General features: G+C 48.1%; 1 protein-coding gene and 1 pseudogene across 2 annotated transcripts in view; both read left to right on the forward strand.

Moving 5' to 3' along the window:
* Nucleotides 1-20,427, forward strand: part of Idua (alpha-L-iduronidase) — a 368,620-nt gene that overhangs the window by 178,224 nt on the left and 169,969 nt on the right. The window lies entirely within an intron of this gene.
* On the forward strand, nucleotides 8,742-8,921 carry LOC135907973 (U2 spliceosomal RNA; annotated as a pseudogene).

Here is a 20,427-nt window from a genome sequence, read left to right on the forward strand (position 1 = left end):
ATGTAACTAGCTGCGGCCCACGTCGTGCACACGGCCCGTTGTATGGGCCGCAGCAGCGCTTGGCCCCATGGCTTGGTGCGTTCCGATAGCTTCGGTGTGTCAAGCATGCTTGTCCGTGTGACAGCACATTGGTGATGCACAGACGCAGATCGTTCTTGCTGCCGAGGAAGGCGAAGCTCAGGCGTCGTGAGAAGCAGAATCCACAGCTGCTGGCGGTGGTTGCCGGCACTAGAGGCGGCCTCGGAGAACGAAGCGAACAGGATTCCTGTAGCTAGATGACCTGTGTCAGAGCGTTGCTGATGTGCTGATGGACGTTGCTTTTGTTGCCGGAGAAAGTGCAACTCAGACGTCTTCGGGAGCAGAATAGACGGATGCAGCTGCTCGTAGCCGTCAATGGTAATGACTTCGACGAACGTCGCAAACATGATTCCCATTGGAAGTTGCACTGCGCAAGCACGATGACAATGTGCTGACGGAGATCGTTTTCGCTGCCGAGAACGCCAAAGTAGTGCTCAGTGGCCTGGGAAGGGTAGATGCATAGTAGGACCAAGCGCCAAAGCTCCGGTGTCTCGAGGCTTGTCACAAAGAGGCATCGAACGTTCTCGCTTCTCCTGTATCTGTGCAGCGGCTCCGGCAACGCAGACACGTCCTGACTTTCGGCGATGTTCAGGCTTTGTGGATCCTCTGGCCGTGGCGATGCTGCCTTATGTCGCTATTGATCGCGTACGACCCCAGTGAATCAGGATGACCTTCTTGCTGGACTGGAGCTTAAGCTACTGCTTGAAAACGGCGATTCGATGAACGAGCGTCAACTGCACGAGGAAGCGCGGGTCCACTTCTTTCTCATCGTTCCACGTCTCGTGCTCGGCTGTGAAGAAGTAAAAAAAATTCACGCAGAAATTTATGTGTTAGACCTGCCGTGGTTAGTTAGTGGCTATGAAGTTGTGCTGCTAAGAACGAGGTCGCGGGATGGAATTCAGGCCACGGCGGCCGCATTTCGAGGAATCTAAATACAAAAACACCCGTGTACTTAAGTTTAGGTGCATGTTAAAGAACCCCAGGTGGCGCAAATATCCGTAGTGCCCCACTACGACGTGCCTCATAATCAGATCGTGGTTTTGGCACGTGAAACTAAATTTTAGTCATTATGTAAATTTTCTTTTGAAGTCTAAGTATACGTTAGCGTTGTGGTGGTGGTGGTAAGAACTTTATTAACAATCCGGCAAATTCGTGGCCTGGGCCTAGGCCGCCCCCGAGGAGGTCCGGAGATCCTGTCTCCTCGCCGCCTCACGGGCTTGCTGGATGGTCCATAGTTGATTTTCGAGGTTTGAGCTGCGCAACGCGGCCGTCCATCGCGCCGCAGCTTCATCTGGGGAAACTGCATTTTCTTCGCATATAACGTGACATTCCCAGAGAATGTGTCTAAGAGTTGCGTGAGCCCTGCTGCATAGCTTGCAGTTATCATCTGAGTAGACGTTCGGATATATCCTCCTGAGATGGACGGGATTGGGGAAGGTCTTTGTTTGTAGCTGCCGCCAGTCTACCGCTTGGGCCCTGTCGAGTTTGGGGTTAGGGGGCTGATAAACCCGCCTTGAGTTTTGATAAAATTTTGTAATGTCACAGTATCTGGTCATTCTGTCCCTCTCTGTCCATGCCTCCGTTGGATTTCCAACTCCAAGAGAGGATCCTTCTTCGCGGGCGCGGAACTTGAGACCTCGCGCTACGCGGTGGACCTCCTTGTTGAGGTTGGGTACGGGGGTGTCGGGGGACGTGTGAGCCGGGAACCATATAATGTGTCGTTCCTCCGTCTCCTCGGAGGTGACATAGTTCGCGTTAGCTTTGAGTATAGCCTCAGCCTTCGGCGAAATTCTGCCTTGTGCATAGTTTCTGACCGCCGTCTGCGAGTCACTGATTACGTATCTACAACTGGGGTTAACGATGGCTAGGGCTATCGCCACCTCTTCCGCTACCTCGGGTTTTTTTACACGCATGCTACAACAACTGACCAATTGTTTCTCGGTATTGAGGACGGCCACTGCAAAAGCACGTCGATCCTCGTATTCTGCCGCGTCTACGAACAGCGCTTCCTTGTCCCTACCGAAGGCTTTGAGTAAAGCCTTGGCTCTACTCTCTCTTCGACCCTGATTGAATTCGGGGCTCATGTTCTTGGGTATATTAGCCACCTGCAGCTTTTCCCTGATCGCGCTTGGAAGGGATGTCTTGTCGCCGTGCTGCTTGTGATAACTTATCCCGAGTTTGTCCAGGATACTCCTGCCCGTTCGTGTCTTCGCTAGTCTTTCGAGTTGCGAGATTTGGTGTGCTTCAATTAACTCTTCAAGCGTGTTGTGGACGCCCAGCTGTAGCAGCAGTTCCGTGCTGGTGCTGTCTGGAAGGCCCAGTGCCATCTTGTATGCTCTTCTAATGAGGGTGTTCAGTTTGGCATATTCGGCCGCGTACCAGTTGTGGTAGGCGGCCACATAGGTAATGTGGCTAATAACGAAGGAGTGTATGAGTCTGACGACGTTGGCCTCCCTCATACCCTGATGTCTGTTGGTGATTCTTCTGATGAGCCTCATCGTGTTCGTGATCTTAGTCTCCAAATTCCTGACCGTTTCTCCGTTGTTGCCGTTCGATTCTATGATGAATCCGAGCACCTTAATCTGCTTCACCCTGGGTATTTCTTGTCCGTCTTTGGTGCGTATGCAAATTTCTTCGTATGTAGCATGCTGGATGTAAGCCTTGGGGGGTCTTCCCCTAAGCGTCGGGCGGTAGAGGAGGAGTTACGATTTTTCTGGCGAGCAGACGAGACCGGTTCCGACGAGGTACTCCTCCACCACCTCGACCGCGGTCTGTAATCGCTGTTCGATTTCTCCGTCGCTTCCCTCGGACACCCAGATCGTAACGTCGTCCGCGTATATTGTGTGATGCACTCCCTCGATGGCGTTGAGGCGCTCGGGGAGGCCGATCATAATGAGATTAAAGAGCATCGGCGAGATGACCGAGCCTTGCGGGGTGCCGACGCTGCCTATGTTCCTGTCTTCGGATGCGAGTTTGCCCAGCGTTAAGGAGACTTTCCTGTTTGTGAGGAAATCCTTAACATAGCTGTACGCACGGTTTCCTAGATTGAGTGCGGCAATGCTGCGTAGTATGGCTGCGTGAGCTGCATTATCGAAAGCTTTCTTGAGGTCTAATCCTAGAATGGCCCTGGTACCTCTTGTCTTGTTGTCGAGTATCTGGTGCTTGATTTGCAACATTGCATCCTGCGTGGAGAGATGAGCTCGAAATCCGAGCATGGTGTCTGGATAGGCTTCCACGTCGTCCAAGTGTGCGTTGATACGGGTGAGGAAGGCGTGCTCCATCAACTTGCCGACGCACGACGTAAGGGATATGGGTCGAAGGTTGGCCAGATCTGGGGGTTTCCCTGGTTTGGGGATGAGCACCATTTTTGCTCTTTTCCACTGGTCAGGGATGCATCCTCGGGTCCAGCAATCGTTGATGTACTTGGTCAGTTCGGAGATGGTCTCGTTGTCCAAGTTACGAAGGGTCTTATTAGTTACGCCGTCCGGTCCCGGGGCCGACTTGCTGTTGAGCTTTTGCAAAGCGGCCCGGATTTCCGCCTCGCCAAAGCCTCTGTCCAGAGAGAAATTGGGATTTCCCGTGTATTCGCCGTGTTGAATAGTCGGGCTGTGCGGGGCGTATCTGTCTCAGAGTTCGGAAAGGATTTCTTCCTCGTCCTTGGTGTGTGTATGTATTAGCTTGCGCATGGTTTCCCGATGTGTTGCCTTGGTCTTGGTCGGGTCTAGCAGGTGTCGGAGCAGGCGCCATGTGTGACCGGTGCCAATCCGTCCGTCTATCTCGTTGCAGATCTCATCCCATTGTTGTTTACTAAGAGTTTTGCAGTGTTCTTTTATTTGTTTGTTGAGTAACGCTATGCGTTTCCTCAACTTCCTATTGTGTCTTTGTTTCTGCCAGCTGGCTTGAAGCGGTCGTTTGGCCTCCCACATGTGCACCAGGCGGCTGTCGATCTTCTCGACGGGAAGTTCTGGCGTCACGGTCTTTGTAACTTCATTGACGTCAGCCATCACTTGTTCGGCCCATTGTTGAATGTCTGTGATGGGCGCGTGCGTCATTCCGGCTCGATTCTTGCGGAACCGGTCCCAGTCCGTCCATTTGAACGTTTTGTTGGGTTCGACCGTTAAATTCTCCAATAATTTCGTTTCGAGAATTCTGTGGTCACTACCAAGGTCTTCGAACGTGTTATTCCAACTTGTGCCTCTTGCGTTCTTCACTAATGTTAGATCGGGCGTGGTGTCTCTTGTCAGCCCTGTTCCCATTCTGGTGGAGGAGCTGGGGTAGGTGATGAGGGTCAGGGCTGTTTCCTGTATATCCTGCCATAAAGCCTTGCCTTTGGCTCTTGTATAGGCATAGCCCCACGCTCCGTGCGGGGCGTTAAAATCTCCCCCGATTAGTAGGGGATGGGAGCCCGCGATGTCGGTGGCCCTCCTAAAAAGGGTTAGAAAGCGCTGTCGTATGTGCGCTGGCTTGCTGTATTGATTGAGGATAAACGTGCTGCTTTGGCTTTTGCTTTTAGGTATAATTTCTACGAATACTTGTTCAATCTGCGCTACCTTAAGGTCGTGACGAACGACCACTAAGCCTTTCCTGACCAAAGTAGTTACCGCTTGGTTCTCCCCGGATGGGGGACCGATGGCTTGGTAACCGGGTAGTTTTGCTAATTCGTGTGTCTCTTGTAGCATTATTACATCGGGTTTCGATTTGTTTTTAAGGTGTTGTTGCAGGACCGCTTTTTTTGCGGCGTAACTCCTGCAATTCCACTGCCATATCGTCAGCGCGCCTCTTTTACCGTGCTTGCCTATTTTGGTCTGGTCGAGGGCTGGAGGTCTGAACGACCCCAGATGCTCCTGCGTTGTTTACAGGGATGTCGTGGAACTGATTAGATGCGACCCCAGTTATGGGGGCCCCTGCGGTGGTTACTGGCTGCAGCTTGGCTACTCTAAGACTTAGGTTGGCCACGTTGCTTTCGAATTTGTCAATTCTCGACATTATGGTCGAGACCGCCAGCGTGAGGTTGCCGAGGCTTCCGCTTGTTCTTTGAGTACATTTTGCATTTCTGTTAATTTCTGTCCTAGGTCTGCCAGTTGTGATCCGGTTTGGCTGCTAACGGCTGGAGCCTTTCTCTTAGGTGGCGGAGGGTTGTCGTCCTCCTCCATGCTATTATTAGGAGTTACCGCAGCTGCACCTGCACTACAAGTACTCAGATGGGGAGATATGTCCACCCTTCGACTATTCTTAAGTTCCTGGATTTCTCTCGTGAGGTGTGAGATTAATTCTCTCAACTGCGCATTTTCCCGTCTCATTTCTGCTATTTCTTTAGAAGCTGCAGTTTCCTCAGTTCCGCCGCGGCGCGACGAGCCTTTGACCGCGTCTACCCAGCTCACCTTGTTGGTGGCCTCTTCTACCGCCGGGCCGACTCCGCTGCGGCGGGAAAGCGAACGCGTACGGCTCCTGGATCTGGTTCGGGCCGGTCCGGGTGTGCGGCTCCGTGATCTGGACTTTCTGGTTCTGGAGCGGGCCCTCGAGCGTGAACGGGGCCTGGTATCTCGGGAACGGCGTCCAACGGATTCCCTCGTAGCCTCCGATCCTAGAAATTCTTCCTGTTGTCGTTGTCTTTCCCAGCGTCGTCTCTTGACTATATATGGCGTCTTGAAGCGAGCCTTGCAATTCTTATCGGCCGTTAAGTGCTCACCCCCGCAAAGTTGGCAAAGGGGGTTGCACTGGTGGTCGAGACCTGGGTTGGCCGTGCCGCAGCCTCTACAGATGCGGTCCTGCGGATTGGGGCACACGTCCATGCGGTGGCCCAGTCTGCCGCATTGGAAGCACAGGTCAAGTTGTTTTCTGTACAACGCGCACCTGATGAGAGCGCCTCCGTAGCGGACGAAGGAGGAAACTTTCAGTCCGGAAAACAGCACGATGACCGTGGTGGTATTGCTGAGTCGTTGCTGAGTGGTTGCTGAGCCCGGTGCATTAGCCATGTTATGGAACTTGATCCGACCAGTATAACCCCTTATCAACCCTCATCGATCGTTCGCATACCATTTTTCTTGCGAACATGATAAGGTAGGTTTAAGATAGAGTTCCATGCCGCAATCCAAGCCTGTACCTTTGGTGGGAGTCGAAGCCATGACCTTTGGTGTTAATTAAGGTGAACTAAGGTTAATTTATCGAAGCTATTGCGAAATCACCAGTACATTTTCTGAGGGAAGTATGTAATGATTTATTGATGGTACGGATGCTTGTTTTGAGCTCGTTCTTTGTTGAAACGTACGGTGTTTTGTGTGTTTTATGCGCGATTCCAATGAATGTATGCACTGTTCGCTTCACTTTGCTGAGCACTTGTAGCCTCTGCCTTTAGGGGGTATGAGCCATTTCATGTTTTGCTTGCTTACGGGGGTATGAGCCATTCATTGTCTTACGTGACGGACCAATTTCTCGTTGGGTAGGTATAGAAATGTTTGCTCATTTAAAAGGCTACGGCTCTCACCACTGCGGTTTCCCTCGTAACTCATTGTGGAGTTTTAGGACGTTAGAACCCGTAGCAGCTATAGGAAACCATTCATGCGCCAAGCGTCTCAACGCTCTGCATAGCTCGAGGGAAGCGGGAAAAAGTGCTGTTAGGCAATTACAGGCAAGAGTTCGATGCCAATCGGGCTGCAGCGTGGGGGGAACTGGTTCCAAACGAGCAGCTCCTATTCGGGATGGCAGACGACGTCGACACGCCTAATCTCGAGGAGGTAGAAAAATAAAGCGTCGATTTAAAATCATTATTCTCATGACGAGGAATATATGATGGAATATGGATATTTATCTTTCTGCGTGATTTGGCGGAGAACAAAGCCGGTCACTCGCACAATTGCAGTGCTTGTAGTATCAGTCAAAATGGCTCTGCCTTGATTCTTCCGCTTCAAGGCCATTCTGTTGTCCACACGGTACTTACAGATTACGAACCATACTTACCGTATGGTTTGTAATAAGAAAAAAAAAACAATTCCATGCAAGAAGAAAGCCTTCTCCGACTCGTCCAATCCTTTGTCATATGCCACATTACCTACGTTGCTGCGTACCTCAACTGGTACCGGGCTGAGCAGAACAAGCTCGACACCCTCATACGAGGGGTCTACAAGCAAGCACTTGGTCTCCCACATTGCACCAGCACTGAACTCTTCAACCAACTGGGAGTTCACAACAACCTTTCCGAACTCATTGAAGCCCAACAACGCTCTCAGCTTGAACGGCTCACCCATACTGAAACGGGGCGCTTTATTCTGTCCACGCTTGGCTTCACCTACCATCAGCAACAGGGCCCCAAACAACCGATCCCGACCGACATCCGTAGCTGGATCTACATAGACCCTATCCCTAGAAATATGCACCCTGAATATAACAGGGCCCGGCGCCAAGCTCGGGCCGGAGCTATCATAAAAGCCCTTGCCAACGTACCTGGCGTCACATTTGTTGATGCAGCCCGATACTCCCATGGCACACGATTTGTGGCCGTTGCCACACTCGATGGAGCCCTACACCATGCCTGCAGCGTCACTACCCCCACTGCAGAGACGGCTGAAGAAGTGGCCATCGCCCTGGCCACTTTAGATCCCACCTGTCACACCATAGTGTGTGACTCTCGCTCAGCCGTTACTAACTTCAGCAAAGGGCGTATTTCTCCCCAAGCTCTTCGCATCCTCTGCCAGGCACCACACTCTAAAGACAGCATAATCTCCCTAACATGGATCCCGGCCCATGCGGGCCCTGTCCACCCACACCTCCCCAATCTCAACGAGGTGACCCACTCCATTGCGCGAGGCCTAGTCAACCGCGCCGGAGTCACTGGAGATGAGTTGGACACCAGGGACAGTCTGACAACTTATAACGATCTCGTTAAGGCCTTTTACCTGAGTCGCCGAATCTTCCCCCCGCCTCACCCAAAGTTCAGCCGGGCGCAGGCTACCACCCTGCGTCTACTACAAACAAACACGTACCCTTCACCCGCCGCCCGCCTCCACCTTATATTTCCGGACGTCTACACTACCCCCAACTGCCGGTGCTGTGGAATTCACCCTGCTACGCTTTCGCATATGCTATGGGAGTGCCCAGCACAGTACGCACAGACTAACACCACGACCCTCTCGTCGAGGTTGCATCAGGCTCTGTGGAGCTCCGCCCTCGACGACCAAACCTGGGCGACCCAGCACGCCCGCGAGGCGGCGGCGAGGCAAGCCCTCGACGTCCCTTCGTGGGAGGCGTAGGCCCGGCCATCATAAAGTGCTGGTTCTACAATAAAAGTTTATTCCTCCTCCTCCTCCTCCATGCTATTCTGCTGTGTGAAGGTGGATGACCAGCGAAGCTGTGTATGTGGGATCTTTAATGGCGAATTGTCCATTGCCGGCCTTGATACGCGGTATGCACACAAATGGAAGACGAGGTGCGACTAGTCGCTCATCCACGATGTTGAGCCTCGGAAGACGAGGGGTATACATACCCATCTATTCTTGCAAAACGCGGCACGACGGCTTTCGCTAACGAATCCCGGCACGTAGGACAGACACGCACTTCACCGCACTCCGAGGGCACACACTTCTCCTCTGTAGTCTAGGCGATCGTGCGTTGGTCGACGTCCCGCAGTGCAGTAGTGGTTGTGAGGTCACTCGAAAACCAACGTAGACATAGCCGACGCGCGTCAAAGTGTAGTATCTGTTCCTGTCAACTTAATATCTAATACAGGTTGTATTAGGGCTTAAGATATTATAGTTATGTTTGCAATTTGGCGGAGTGCTTAACGCCTGCTTCACCTCCGCCGTGGTTCGGCCTGGTATTGCACTATGTTCGTGATCGGTCAAGGTATGGGGGGAAATTCTCGATCTGTACGGCTCGATAGACGAACTCAGTTTTTCCAGAAGCTAGCCATGTGGACCTTCGCTGTAAAAACTGACGTATTTCTGCGTTGTTTCGCCGCCTGTCGCGTTAGTTTAATGGTGTTGCGCCGGTAAGCTCTAGGTCATGGGTTCGTTCCCGGCTGCGGCGGCCGTAGTTCGGAGAGGGCGGAGCGCGAAAAAGAAAAACAGAAAGAAGAAAGAAGACGCTCGTGTACTTAGATTAAAGCGGGCGGTGAATTAAGAAGCCCAGCTCACCAAATTAATCCGGAACCTCCAACTATGGGGTGTCTCATAAACAGATCTTAGTTTTGGCGCGTAAGACCACAGAAGTTAACTGAAAATTTTGTCCTCGTTACTCAATCAGACGACTCTTCTAGATACTTTGCCACTACGGCGATTTTCTATTGCTACTATAGGCGCTCCTCGCATGTTTTCTAATCGTACACCTACTCCATGTGTGTCACTTTGTTTTATTGAGATTTTGTTATTCCCTATACATTACGGTACGCAAGTGATCGAGTGGGGGTGGCTATCATAGCTGACAACAATGATGACGTCAGCGATAAGTTCATGTCATCGCGGTTACTGAGACTTACGCAGAAAGCCTAAAAAGGTATCTGCAAGATTCGCGCGTCCATTCACGTTTCTTTTATTGTCTCAAATAAGCGCAATGAATGACTATTGTGAAGATACTATGCGACCACTACACTTACGTATGAATGGAAGGTGTGGGCCAGTTCTATTAAACCGACAAAAACTTTACGATCAACATCATTCTGTGCGCATAAGACGGCGCGATGAAGGAATGCGCAACGTGTGAGGTCACCACTGGCGTCCACTGGTCTAACCACCGGCTGTCTCGGACACTCCATGAGCCTTCGCAGCAGAACATCATGCGACAGACAAAAAATATCGTGACTACGCCTTGCACTCCGAGCCCGCTGTCTTGAGAAGCAGGATCCACACTTCCAAGATGCTGGTGACTGTTGGATGCAGAGTATTGAGCTCCCGGTCTGGCGCCTTGTGCAGAGATGATCACACCCAACAACGATGGTAGGAGGGAGCACTACGTCGAAGCAGCACAGAAGAGACACATAGTTTACAACCAAATACAACCAGATTTGGGACGGAGAGACCGCTGTCCGCTCCAACCTGGTCAAGAACTCAAGGCATCAGGTTGCCAACACTGCTGAGGTGCTGAAGGGCTAAGATGCAAAGAACACCGCAAAGAATACCGAGAAATTGGACCGTCGCGTTCTTAGCATATAATGCTATCACTGGTGAATTCTAATGACAGGAAGCACTGATAAATACATCAGCAGTTGGTGAGCTAATTAAAAGATGTATTATAAGCGTACAGAATGAACTGTTCTTACGTTGCACCTATTTTTTGTAGCTAAGAAAACGTCCTGATGCCGCAGTCCAGTACACAGCAAGTGAGAGTAACATAAGGAATTGTAAATAAGTAATTTCACCTGCCCCGAGAAAAGGTATTTGATGCGACCAACTATTCCTGTTTTGCGAACAATGTTTTGCATCAGTCTTATGTGACGATCTTAGGACATATTTGCAGAAAAGGCCGCTCGTTGGTGCCTAAAATGATAAACAAGTTAAATGCTACGACCGTTTAAAACAATATCTACATGTGAAAGGATTTCTTTGTTCTTTGGTCTCAAAATAATTGCACTTATTTTGCTGTAATTAATCTTTACGCCATTCGGTAACGGCCATACTGCTAATTTTTGTACTTTACAATTGGCATTATATCTGTATTAAAATTTATATAGGTTATTACCTGAAAAGAAAATGCTGGTGTTATCCGCATATATAATAAGTTATGCACTGCAATTATTACATATACCACATCATCAATACATAAAGTAGACAATACATGACCTAATATATTCCCGTGCGAAACTTCGCAAACTGCCTTCATATCTCGTCACCCTGGTTTATTTACTGCGACGATTTGTTGCCGATTTTGTTAGTTCCTGTACGCGACCACGTTTCCCATAATAATTAGGCTTTATTATTCGAAATTTGTGGTTAACTAAATCACATACGTTTGTATTATCAACAAACATTCGAAATGTTATAGATTTCTTATTAAACTGTGTTACAATGTTTTCTTTTTGCTGAAGTGTTCCCGTTTCTGTTGGTTTATTGTTGGAAAATCGTTAACAACAAGTAGCTTTTCCAAGAGCCAAGTCGAGTCTCAAACTGTGCCTATAGTATTATGTATGGAGCACATTGCTCACTTGTGGGTTAGTTCCGCGGCATATCTTTGCACACAGTGATTTGTTTCTTCTTCCGCGCCTACATTTTGAAACCTGAAGAGATGACCAAACAAAAGTGAGTTTTGTAGGAGCGTCCACCTCTACGGAAATCGGTATACGTTGGCCCGTCATGGTAAGAAATGTTGTTCTTGCCTCAAGACGCCGGGCAACGGGGCCCAACGCAAGGTGCATGTCGTTTTCAAAACTCACGCATTTAGAAGCGTGAGTGGACTGGGAAATGCTGACTTTTAGTCACCATGGATACACATTGCTTGACATCAAATTTTGTCCACTATGTGCGAAAACTGCCGAGGGAACGTTCGGCTGTTTGGAAACACCAGAATGCGCTCAGGTGTCGCCTGCACTTGAGATATTGAATGCAACTACACAGGTTGTCGCTGTCACATTTAACGATGACAGCGTTGTCCGATGCAGTTTTCTGAAGTCATTCAGAATTGCATCAGGACGCTAGTCAGTGGATGGGTTACATAGCATTGACCAGCATTGACCTTATCCCACCGAAAGGGCTACACAGCAGTACACAAAGGAGGCCCCAAAGGCAAGGAAACAAACCAGAAAAAGAAAAAAAGTATTTATCGCGACGAGCATCCTGCTAATGATTACTGAATGAGTCCATAAATTCGTATTTCTTCCATTTTAGTTGTGTAATAGACGTTTTATTCACTTTAAAACCAATAGTCTCGGAACTTACATTTTTTCAACATTTTTCTCGTCATCTAGGCAAGCGCAAATGCGAAGAATTTTCTTTCAGTATTTAGTGCGCAAACTAGGAAATCTACTGCAGTACAATTATTGCGGTTGATTGAAGCGTTATTGTTCCACAAAACATTTGCTATCTGACAATGCCTAAATCTGAGCAAAGAAACAGTAAAAATTTGAAAAAAAGCGAGGATAATGATATACAGCGAGCAGTATACTTCAACAAAAAGAAAAATAAATGCTGAAAACAACTATAGAATATATTTTTTCTAATACCTACCAATGCTGAGGGACCTCTCTGATTTTCTGTAACTAAATTCCTTTCTCATTTTTCTGCCTATAGCTATAGAGAAAAAGGGTCTGTAATGTGACCTAAAGTACATGGTACGTATAGGGCCTAACCTCTTCTCTAAAATAATATTATATAGCATTCAGGTAACCGCTTTAAGAACAATTCGCTTCGCTAAAATTCCAACTTATCCATCGGAATACGTATTTCGATAGGGGCGAAATGAAAAAACACCCGTGTACTTAGATTTAGGTGGACATTAAGGATTGCCAGGAGGGCAAAATTAATCCGGAGTTCCCCGCTACGGCGTGCCTCATAATGAGATCGCGGTTTTGAAAAGTAAAACCCCCACGATATATTTTTAAAAAATCGGTCTTCACTGCACAATAGTTTGGTAGTAGTTGGCATGAAGATGTTCTTCGACGGGATGAAATACATGTTCCTCAGTGCGCGGAAGTGATATAGCGGCAGTGGATCCTATGGCGGATGACGATGATATCAACGACAGGTTACCGCGTCATGCTTTCTGCGATTTACGTAGGCTGCTTAAAAAGATATCCCCGAGACCTGCCCGTCAATTCAAAGCCGGCCTCTTATCTCCAGAAAACAGATATAACATGTCTTGTTAGTTCAGTGAAGACAACGCGCAAATCTGCTGCGCATGAAACGCATGAAAGTTGGCAGAAAACGGGTGTTATATAAATATTTCCAGCAATTTTGTCATGACAAAACATCGAGCTTTATGCACACATAGCGCCCGCATCACCCCTATTTGCAACGAACATGAACACACTGTCACGTACAGTTCTCCTAGGACTAAAAGATATTGCGGCTAACGGTCGTAAAACACTTTGAGAAACTTTATTTAAGAACTTTTTGCAAAACCCATCTTTGACTGATTTATTTTGCTATTCCCTCCACGCATCCTTCCTAAGAATTCCTCTTTACTTTAATCTGTCAACGTTAAGGTATGTTAAGTTCTTTCAGGAGATTAGGGAAACCTAGAAGGAATTTCGTAAAATAAGCTTTTAGACTTTGCAAAGCTCGAGCAAGTAATTTGCCGCAAAGTCTGTTTATAAACGACGCAGTTCAAATTTTCCGTACACATCACTCATAACATGGCGTCGATGTTCTCCAAATATAACGCAGCTTCCGCTCTTGGTTCTGTCAGGTGAGTGGAAAATTTGCAAGCATTTCATATAACGCCTCTCAACATGGGGAGAACGAGCGTTAAGCAATTTTCACTTCGCTCTTAACTAACCAACACATTTCAATATGTGACTGCAATGCACGCCTAATATGTCCCCGTTTCCCTAAGATATAAGCTGCACTGTAAAATAATTTGCACCCTTAAAAGTGAAGAAAGAGTGTTAAAATTAAATTATGGGGTTTTACGTGCCAAAACCACTTTCTGGTTATGAGGCACGCCGCAGTGGAGGACTCCGGAAATTTTGACCCCCTGTGGTTCCTTAACGTGCACCTAAATCTAAGGTCCACGGGTGTTTTCGCATTTCGCCCCCATCGAAATGCGGCCGCCGTGGCCGGGATTCGATCTCGCGGCCTCGTGCTGAGCCGCCTAACACCATAGCCACTGAGCAACCACGGTGGGTGAAAAATGGGTGCAAATTGTCTATAACTCACACCCTTAGAGTGTGATTTATATAGGCGACATCCTAAGGGTGTCAGTGTAAATTGACGTGACGTGTAAATATTCTTTAACTCACACCATTAGGGTGTGATTTATATAGCCGACACCCTAATGGTGTGAGTTAATTATAGCCACATTTACACCCTTTTTCACTTTTAAGGGTGCAAATTATTTTACAGTGTGGCTGAATGATCTAGGTTTTTTCATGACAACGTGAGAACACGCATATAACGTATTCGAGCGATTCTGGTCACAATGCGAGCTTTCAGGGAAAGTGGCGCGTTTCTAGTGTCACCACTAATCATGGATTGCATAATTATATAAGCAGACAACTATTTTAGATACATTGTTATCACGGCAATTTTCTATCGGTAGCGTAGACAATCTTCAGGCGTGTTCTTTAAGCACACACCTATTCATCCCGTTGATGATGACGGTGATTATATTATGATAAGGATAATCCTTCGAAATGTGGCACCTACCCACTATGAGGGACGTGCCAGAAATCCGGTGAATGTACGTGCAGGTAATTGCAGGAAATAATGACGATGTGGTAAAGCGAAAATTTGGAACAATCGTGGTATTATTTGTTCGGCGATATTGCACAACCGGTTCAATATGTGCTCTTCACTACGCACAAGTGATCGAGCGGCGGTAGCGCTCATGGCTGACAACGACGATGGTTTCATCCATAAGTTAGGGTGTCCTGGTTACGGTGAGCTGCCCTTTAAGCAGAGAACGACATTCCCGAGACAGGCGCGTCAAGTTTTATTATTTCTTTTATTCCGTCGAATAGGTCCAGTAAAGTACGATATGGAAGAATATACGCGGTCAGTACACTGATACGGAAATGATCATAGTTGGCTCCTGCTAACAAACAGTCGAAATGTTTACTACGAGGACTACCTCACACGTTTCGACGTCGTCAATTTAAGCGTAATCTCCAGGTCCTTTAAAGTCGCCTCGTCCATACATATGGTGTGGCCGCCACTGCACCAGCCTGCAGAGAAGGAAACCCAACCGTTGTGGTGCCCACAAAGCGAAACATGGCACCACGGAGTCCTGAGGTCCGGCAGATTGAGTGGCGGGGAACTATAGGTCGGATCGGGCACTGAACGCCGGTGTCTTTCCCCTGGTTGCATGGGAGGGCACACGGAGTGTTCCGCCATGTCATCTTCCTCAACTTTGCCGCTGAATTACTGCGTGCCTACATTCAGGCTGTCCTATTTATCCTGGTTGAGGTCTACGGCGTACGGCTGCGTCACTGGATTCAGCCTTTTACCTTCTTCCTGCTGCCTATGTTGAGATCCTGTAGAGGAAAAGCTCGAGGCTGTGCCTAATGAGCGGGAGCGCAAGTTCGTGTGCGGCCAGGACGCTCTTGCGGAGGCCTCTATGGCTAGTTGGTCGTGCCGAGGAGGTACCTGCAAAGACAGTCCTGTGGAAGGCAATGGTCGAGGAAATCCTGACCCAGGGCCAGCAGCAGATGTTCGCCAGGCTCGCCGATATCCTGGGCCAGAAGTGCAACCACTGGGGAAGCCTCAACAGCGTCGCCAATCCTCGCCTGCGCAGCCTCTACGTCATCCTGGAGGCGCGCAACTGCTGCAGCACGGACCAGCGAGAGGCTTACGTAGATGTTGTTGCAGTGGACGGAGGACCCGGTGTCAGCAGCAGGGAAGGCGGGAGGTGCAGGTGTTCGGCAGGAAAGCAGTCGCACTGGCGGCTTGGTGGGCATTGACCTCCCAGGCGGTCTTGGCTTAAACGGAGGTGAGCAGCTCAGCATCGCCACGAATCCATGTGCGTTCGGGCTGCATGAGAGGCGACCGTGCCTCGGGGGCAGCGAGTGGCAACCAGTCACGTCACTTCGGCATCCGGGAGCGGAGAAGCGTACAACAAGCTGCCGATCGATGCAAGTCGCTTCGAACCAAGCCGAGCACACAGCCTGTTGCAAGGGCGGCGGAAATTCGCCGGATGGCTCGGCACGTTCGCAAAGCTGCAGCTTGTCCAGGATGATGTTCGGTGCTTCAGTGCTGTGGTGGTGCGGTGAGCGTTCTCGCAGTCGAGGAAGCCGCCGCTCCTTCGGCTTAAGAAGCGGCATCCGCAGCTGCAGTAGCTGGTCGCGCTCACGTGCCTCGATGAAATCGGTGAATTGGATTCCTGTAGCTGATTGCGCTGCGTGAGCGCGATGTTGATGCGCGAACGCGGATGTTATTCGCAGCCGTGAACACCTAGGTAGCTTTTGGTATTTCTGCACAGGTAGTTGCGGGATAGGACCCAGCGTAGATGCTCCGTGTTGTCCCAGCTTGACACGAAGGTGCGTCGTACATTTTCGTTCCTGGTACATCTGTGCAGAGTTAACGTCGGCTCGTCTTGCCAGTCGGCGACGTTCAGGTGTTGGCGATCCTCTGGCCATGGCAACCTTGGTTTCAGTCAGTAGTGTTGGCGTGCGACACCAGACAAACAGGGTGAACTTCTTGTCCGTCTCGAACGACTGCTGCCTCTGGAAAATGGCGATTCGATGAACGAACATCGGCTGCACGAGGACACGCGAGAGCGCTTCTTTCTCAGCGTGGAACGCCGCGTGTTCGGTTCTGCAGGAGTAAAGAAAAAGAAGAGGCGTCGCAAACTGGTTACGGTGTATTTTGCATGATTCTGACCTGACAGCACAACTCTGGGCCGTCCAGCGAGCCGAGGAAGCCGCTTCGAGGCAAGGTCTCGGAACCGCGTTCGCGGCGGGTGCCCAGACCCACTAAACAGACGCCGGACTCAAATCTTGTTGATTTGAAATAAATGTTTACGCTCTCTTTCTCTCTCGTTGTAAAATTTGTTAAGTGTGTACTTGTTTACTGAAGAGCAAGAAATTTTTTGTATTACCACATGATAAAATAATGAAGAGAAACACGCACACAAACTTACGAACAAAAAAGAGCATATGCAATCTCCGACGCGGCCCTATGCGTCCGTGCAGCGTCAACATCGACGGTGCTGGTGAGACGCCGTGCGGCCAGACCTTTGCATGAGGCAGACGTTAGCCATAAGCCAAGACAGACATCAGAAACAGAAAAAGAAGACACACACAAAATATTGGCTTTATTTATTAGATTGGCGCGTCACTTGGAATGCCTTTAGCAACTCATTAGTGTGCGACCAATTTGGGGGTAATAAAGCGCGGCGTAATGAGGTAGCTCTCGCTGTTACTGCTGCGCTCTTCGCAGGAATCTGCATGTTCTGTTAATGTCGGGTGAGCAGTTTAGTGTGGTAGGAATCTATGGTATATGCGCAGCGTAGATTGAACGTTTGTTTTATTAATCTCTCTTCACTTGTCACTTACTTGGTCAATGAGGTTCACTTAGAAACGATGATTTGAAGTCGGCTATCTTTGGAGAATGTTATAGTGCTTTCGTACCCCTTCCGCTTTAGCGTTTTCCTTTAAAGGAGCAAATCTTATATGGTGCGCTGATATGGTAGGGGAATTGAAGCTAATGCTGTATTTGAAAATTTATTATTATTATTATTATTATTATTATTATTATTATTATTATTATTATTATTATTAGAAGCTGCTATTGTAGCTTTAGTGTGCAGCTGTGCGTGATTGTCAATGAACTATCTGCCTTTGTCTATAGAGTATCCACTGCTGGTGTGCCCCAAGGTTCCGCGTTAGGTCCACTTCTCTTGTTATTTTTCATCAATGACGTTTTCGCTGCAACCCAGCATCCTTTATTTCTTTTTTACGCTCACGACATCACACTTTTTATGGAGGTTCACACTACTGAGGGCTGCCGTTCTCTACAGTCCGATGTATTTCACCTGAAAGGTGCCAGTTAAACGGACTGACATTAAATTCATCTGAAACGAAAATTTTGTCGTATTCGATCGCGTGAAACCTGTAAAACAGTCCACTTTTATTCTGTTGACCGGGCGGTGTTTTAATTAGTGAATCAAAGAACGTCTATTGTTTACAAAGGTAGTACATATTGGGCAGAATATGCAAAAGGAGGTCCGATAGCTCAAGCCTGCAAGGGAACCTCCTGTTTTGAGATGCATGAAGAGAAGTTAGTAACCAACAGTAATTATACCTTATCAACGACTAATAAGCACAACTAGTAAACATAATTCAAAGAAACAGAAAACGGTAGTGTAAGGACCATCTATTAGAAACGAGATTAGTTTCTTTCTTTATTGCATCAAAGGATGCACGTTATTTTATATCGTTTAGCCCGTTATTCTATAATGCTACTGTTGCAAATTGGGCTTTGTGTCATTCATAGTTACTGTATACTTTTGGTAGAATACTGTTGTTATTCAAAGCAAACCTAGTGTTACTGGAATTGTAAAGGGGTATACGTTGTACGTTACATTTATTTGTCATATACACTAATATAACTAAATATTGTGGAATCGCACAAGGAATTCGAATAGCATTTTTATTCAGCGTGTTCGGAAAAAGGTAATGAGTCTATGTTTAAACATCGATTCCTGACCTGATGTACCAACTTTTCAAGTCTGAGTAATCATCGTATAGACTTCCGCCACATAGCTGCAGACGTAGTGGACCGACGTCCTCTTCTTATGCAAAAGATAATGAGTGTTCCGTTCCACTATAGCTTCTCTTTCACTGAGGGTTCTGCGGATGAGTATACTTGGGACTACCTTCCGTGTTCCTGCAAATTTTGGCACAGTCACCTCTCAGAGGAATGCGCTGTCACTTTCTCAATGTTTATATCTTTCAAAACGTGTTGTCTTCCTTTGTTTCCGAGCTTCCTACTTTTTCCTCAGTCGTCTTTCTAGCTGCCCTCCTCTCCTGTCTTCTCATAGTTTCTGCCTTCGTCCGTAGATGCACTGCCTCTCTCAGTAATGCGGTATTACAGGATTGTTACTAAATATGATGCCCTTTATCCGGCTATTTCTGGTTTTCCATTTTTCTTTTTATCTTAACACTTTGTGATTTTAGTTGTGCTGGGGTGCGCTATGAACAGAACAACACAGCATGGCACAGTGATAAAGATGTGGGAGCGCTCTAGCAACTGATGTTTACGGAAACTCCCCGTGTTCATATATAGATAGATAGATTATGGGGTTTTACGTGCCAAAACCACTTTCTGATTATGAGGCACGCCGTAGTGGAGGACTCCGGAAATTTCGACCACCTGGGGTTCTTTAACGTGCACCTAAATCTAAGTACACGGGTGTTTTCGCATTTCGCCCCCATCGAAATGCGGCCGCCGTGGCCGGGATTCGATCCCGCGACCTCGTGCTCAGCAGCCTAACACCATAGCCACTGAGCAACCGCGTCGGGTCGTGTTCATATATACACGTCAATGCAGAGCCACTTGACGCGTCCTATCTATATTACTTGCGAGTCAAGAACCAAATTTCGCTTTCTGACGACAATACTGATAGAAATCTGTGTAATTGTACTAGTACTAAAAGAATGTTTATTTAATAGCGGTAACTTAAAGAAAAGCACATGGAACATCGCACGATAACTTATGGAAGATCGATCGTTAAATACAAAAGTGCAGCGCTTCTCTGAGTCGTTAAGGTGCTCAAAATAACTCCACGAGGCCAGATAGACGCGGAGCTGCGCAATACGAGAATACGACCAACAATAAGAAAGACCCACACACACCGCTAACTTGTATCTCGGTGTATGTGCACGCGCTGTGTTCGAGTCTTTCTTATTCTTGCTCCCTGTCGTATTGCGCTGCTCCGTGTCTGTCGTGAATCTAAACCAACTATAGCCAGGCAACGTGCCCCACAAAGCAACGTCGCATAGCATAGCATCCGCATAGCATCCGCCCCTTCTGCTAATAGACTTGAACAAGCCCAGTTGCTCTACACGCTCCTCGCGATTTCCATAACGTCTGTTCGAAATAAAGAAAAACAAATACACATGGCATTTCCGCGTTTCATATTGGTGGTACGGCCATTTCCGCTGGCAGAGACATAAACCTGAGACATTAATTTTTTTCTGCGGTGGCACTTAGTTCAAAGGACCATGTAAGAGAATGTATTTCGAATCATGTGCATGCAGTTTATAATTTTGATTACAGTTGGTGGCGTGTTACATGTGATAAATCATCGCGACAGTTTATGCGTCGCTTCTGACAGTGATTCACTTGGAAAGGGCGCCGTGTGCCACGATATCAGCTGCGCGCGCAACACGTTTTTACATCATCGTCTATGTTATACCATGTCCTGTTCAGATGGCCACAATGTATAACTTCTTTCTCAGTTAGATACAGACCGCAGAAGACGATGGGTGGTTTCCTAGATGCTGCGCGAAGCCGGTATGACACAGCCTGTGGGAAGGCTAACATGAAGCCTACAAACAACAACGGAACAATAAGCTACACGAGCACATCCAAAGATTACCCCAGACAAAATTATGTCTCTGCCATTAAAGATCGGTGAGTGTCCTTTTTGCTGCTGCGATAAAGTTTGTTCGCGTAATTAGGAACACCTTTTAGGCATTTTGCCATTACGGCGCTTCTCTGTTGCAGCCCTGGACGCTGCTCATGCGTTTCCTAACTGTACAACTAT

This window comes from Dermacentor albipictus, chromosome 1, assembly GCF_038994185.2.
Source record: "Dermacentor albipictus isolate Rhodes 1998 colony chromosome 1, USDA_Dalb.pri_finalv2, whole genome shotgun sequence".
Classification (NCBI taxonomy): domain Eukaryota; kingdom Metazoa; phylum Arthropoda; class Arachnida; order Ixodida; family Ixodidae; genus Dermacentor; species Dermacentor albipictus.